General features: G+C 35.3%; 1 long non-coding RNA gene across 2 annotated transcripts in view; it reads right to left on the bottom strand.

Annotated features, from left to right (window-relative positions):
* Positions 1 to 2,057, bottom strand: part of LOC148007690 (uncharacterized) — a 124,282-nt gene extending 122,225 nt beyond the window's left edge. The window contains exons 1-2 of one of the 2 annotated variants that reach the window (XR_015646713.1): positions 2,017 to 2,057; positions 1,844 to 1,895 (exon numbers count right to left, since the gene is read on the bottom strand). This is a non-coding gene — a long non-coding RNA (uncharacterized LOC148007690). Of the gene's footprint in view, positions 1 to 1,843; positions 1,930 to 2,016 lie in introns of those variants that run through there. The other variant, XR_015646712.1, reaches the window with a different exon arrangement.
* Between the last annotated feature and the right edge of the window lie 2,731 nt (positions 2,058 to 4,788).

The raw sequence follows: 4,788 nt of genomic DNA on the forward strand, positions 1-4,788 counted from the left end.
GTTAATTTAGAACAATATTTTTTGTTTGCTACTGTATATAAGTGTTTGAATAATTTTCTATGGATAACATGTCTGAAGAGGACAGGAGATTGAGTCCTCAGCTCCACTCTGACTTGCATCACAGATCATGGGAAGCAGACACATAGGTGATGTTAATTGAACACAGTTTCTCTGAATGAGTTGTTAGCAATTTTAACTGTTGAGAAATCCTTTTGGGTAAAGGGAGGTATTTTAAAAAAGAATGGAAAATATTAATATTCAAATGGCATTTTTTTAAGTGTAACAAATGTTTGGAAAGCTGCTATCACATTCAGAGTATATTGGAGAGTAAAAATTGTCTCCACAGGTTGAGGATTGACTGCAACAGCCTATAAACACTGATAAAACCAAAATGTCTTCACATGAAGACTATGCTGAAGTTTCTTTTTATATCATCAAATAAAAAACTGCTTTACTGACAGCCTAAAAAAGAATAATATTAAAAGACAAAAAGAAAGGTTGCTTAAAGTAATATTTCTATGTAGATGAGAGAAAGTTCTTTATTTATCACATGACAACAGCTTATATAACTATGTCCTACAATATTTGGCTCTATGAGGAAATTACAGAAAGCGAAAATAATAACATACTAATCAGACAGAAATGTTAGAATGAATTACAGAATATTTTCTCGCAATTTTTAACATCTCATGTTATGAGGACTCAGACATAATCCTTTCACAAGGGTCTAGAATTCACCTAACTCTTCAGACTGGTATAGATCTCAGCATCCCTCCCCACCTGTATCAGTAATTCCAGTGAAAGGAAATTTTCAAGGAATTTTACATTTAAGTTTATTTTACTATGAAGAGTTTAGGTAAACTTAGTCTTTGATGATAGAATTCATGAAAAAGAGTAGGGTTGTTTATTGGAAAGGGGAGATATGTTTTTTAAAAGGTAAGATTTTCTTTAAATAATAAAAAACCTGAATTATTGGATTGACACTGTAAAACACAAGTACACCATTTTACAAACATGTACAAAGCTCTGGAGCTACAAGCCTGAATGTATAATGGAAAAGAGTCACAGCAGAAACAAGAACAAGCAGCAGCAACAACAACAAAACACATATATGTCCTAAAAATGGCATTATTTCCTTCCGCAATGAAATTTAATCCCGGATACTGAATCTTCTATTTGGATCTACATATTTTTTCACACATAATTCTATTTTAATAAGAACCATTTTTCTATGACCAAGAATCAATCTGTCTGTATATCTGTGTTTATTCTTCATCCCTCATCTTTTCAAGATGATGTCTTACCACTCTGATCTTTTCTGACCCAGTCTTCATCAGTAATTAATCATTTTCCCTCCATTGCTCCTTCACTGGTTCTTCAGCTATAAATGAATTGTCAGTATTCTATGGTATACACTGATAAAACCAAAATGTCTTCACACGAAGACTATGCTGAAGTTTCTTTTTATATCATAAAAAAACTGCTTTACTGACAGCCTAAAAAGAATAATATTAAAAGACAAAAAGGGAAATGTTGCTTAAAGTAAGAGAGACCACGCCCCATACACTGTAATTGACACAATACTTGATGACAAATTATATGGCACGGAAGCAAGTATCTCCTATATAACGTTGTCTTGTACTTCTGTGTGTGTGTGTGTGTGTGTGTGTGTGTGTGTGTGTGTGTGTGTGTGTGTATATATATGCAGATATATTTAAGAAATTCAGAATTACAGCATATTCTGTTAAAGAATCACATCTAAATTTACGTATAATAATTTTTAAAAAGCCTACGAATTTGCTGAAAATTCCATGAAAATTTTTCATTTTAAAACAATGCTTACTGAATCGTGACTTCTGTAATCCCTCAATTAATTCTGAATCGTTCACTTCCTTCTTTTAGCCGCATTCCAAGATTAACGGGAAAAAATAAAGGCGAGACTTGTATTATCAGTAATTATTGCGAAGACAAGATTCAATCAAAGAAATCCTGAATGTAACAAAAGGGAAAACAAACCACTTTCCAGTGTTCCCACGACCACAGGAATTGAATGAAGTGGGTGTCACTCCCAGGCTTGGCTCCAAGGGAAGTTGAAAACCGAAAGGATTTCTGGTCTTTGTAGTTTCACCATATTTTCTCTTGCCAGAAGCCAGGGTCTGAAAGAGAGGGGCAACACACTGCACAGCGCTTTTATAACTCATTTCCTGTAGACCTTCTATTTACTGGATCAGTTTGCTGCAATCGGATACATGCTGTTGTTGAGGATACAGAAAGGAAAAGGACTTTCTCAGCTTTAATGTGGTTTTATACCAGTCGGATTTTCTAGACAGCATCTTTTACGAATTGCTGTGGTTCTAAATCCACTCATCAGAATAATTTACAAATGAGTTTTAAAAATAATTTTTAACAAGTAAATATACCATCCATCCTAATGCATACTTTCAATTACTTCATCCAGAAGAAATTAAATCTCTGATGGTTTCTTCGGCCAGTCTTGATAAGCAGTTTTGTCTTACCGTAACTTTTCATGCTAACTTATGGTGTTTGGTTGACACATCCTTGTGTAAACTCTCTCACCCTTTCCCTTTCCCCTTTCCCTATACCCTGTCCCTTTCCTCCCCCTCTCTCTTTTGAACATAATGGGAAAAGGTGTGGATCTGGGTGAGAGGAGAGATAATTGGGAGAGCTGCATGGAATTGGTGGAGGGAATTGAAATGTAATAAATGAGAGAAGAATAACAGAAGAATAAAGATAGAAAATCATGAATGTAAGACAATAGAAATTGAATATAACTAATACTGAAGAACAAGATTTAAAATTTTGGGTTAAGGCCACACTTTATGTAAGTATATTTCGAAGGAAAAGGACACTTTAGAAATAGAATTATGGGGGCTGGAGAAATGGCTCAGTGGTTAAGAGCACTGAATGCTCTTACAGAGGCCCTGAGTTCAAATCGCAGTAAAAATCTGGTGGCTCACAACCAACTGTAATGGAATCTGACACCCTCTCTGGTGTGTCTGAAGACAGCTACAGTGTACTATCAGTAATAATTGCAAAGACAATAATATAATATTTATAATAAATAAATAAATGTTTTTAAAAATAGAATTATGTTTACTCTAGGAAAGGCTGATCTTCTCAGCGGTTGGTACAAATTACGAAGAAGAGTTTAACATGAAAAAACAAATAAATAGACCTTTTTAAGTGGTGGTACACAGTGTTACATCCATGTTGCAGGACCTCAAAAGATATTTTGTAAATACATAAGCATCTTAATTATGAGCTCTAGATCAATGTCACCGATGGTCCCTGTCACAGCATGTCATACTGAAAGCCCTCCGAATAGGGTTTCAGGGTTTTTATTACGGTTACAGCAAATTTTTGGAATTTGTGTAAGGTTCAGCAGGTTAATATTTTAACAATGGCATTTTGGGATACACTGTAGTAACTGCACACAGGGAAAGAACTACCGGATGAACAGAATGGCTAAGTTACCTGTTCTCTGCAGGATGTCATAAGGTAAATGTATAATCTGTTATTTTGCCCTGACTGGCTGGCTGTTGCTAAATGGGGTGGATTCCCATGGAATGTTTGCTCAGCTAGACTTTTGTGATTTTCTTCCTTGAGTTGGAGTTACCCTCTAGTCTCTCATAAAATAGGGTTGCTTCAAAAACAGATTTGATTGGGCTTTGGAACAGGTTGATGATTTTGATTAGAATCATTCTAAGAGTGATTAAAGAGTGTTTGATTCAAGGGGTAAGAATTTTATTCCACATGCAAAACAAACCTAGGGGGATATGGGACAATCCTCATGCTGACTTCTTAGTATCACCTACATGCAAAAGCAAACAGGGACTACCTGCTTGCTCGACTGATTATGATCAGGTGGAAGAAATTCCCTCGCCGCCACCCCTCATTCCCGAGATATTTGCTCTGCCCTAATGAAAAATAGCCCATTTCCTGTGTCAATGCAGAAGTGGTAATTGCCATAACTAAGGGAGTTGCCTCCCATTACTATTGCCAGAAGCACAGCCCCCTCCTTGGTGGCTGAAGAAAGAAAATGTGGCAATTCTCACAGTGAAGGAGTATTTTAAAGAATGGCCAGCTTAGATATTTCAACTAATAAAGCCATGTTTTTATACTAATTTTATTGAAACTAAAATGATAAGTATGTAGAAGAAAATACAACTATACAGAATGAAATATAAATATCAAACACACAATGGTCTAATAAATGAATTTCCCTTTTAAATCTGCGTTTTGAATGTGTTAATGGCAAATATTCCCCTCCATCCATTTTTAAAGTCAGTCAGCATCACAGGATTTTCACTGATTTTGAATTCTCATTTATCTGCTTTGTTAATTTATACATAGTGTGATATGCTACCTAACAATGTCCTGCATTATTCTTCTTGTGTCTCTGAAGGAGAACATATCTCATATGGCCCCTGCACTAATCAGGTATAGGATTTGGCTTTGAGATGACTGTTAAATCCTTTAAAAACAGCACTGTTTTTATATCCTTGGGTCCCTCTGCATTGTACTAAGAACTTTTGTAAGTGTTTCCATCAACCTTTCTGGTCTCTCAAAATCTACATGGCACAGTGAGCACAGAGGTAATCACTACTTCAGTTATCACTTGGCTTGTAGCTTTAAGGCTAAGGATGAAATCTGTGTTTGAGATCTAGGAAAAACACAGAAATTTCTTTCCCCTTAGAACACATTTTAATGCAATTGAATTTGTAGTAGGCTCATTGAATTACTTATAACATTTTAATGTCTCCTATC

The sequence above is a fragment of the Rattus norvegicus genome, chromosome 1, assembly GCF_021556685.1.
Source record: "Rattus norvegicus strain SHRSP/BbbUtx chromosome 1, alternate assembly SHRSP_T2T, whole genome shotgun sequence".
NCBI lineage: Eukaryota > Metazoa > Chordata > Mammalia > Rodentia > Muridae > Rattus > Rattus norvegicus.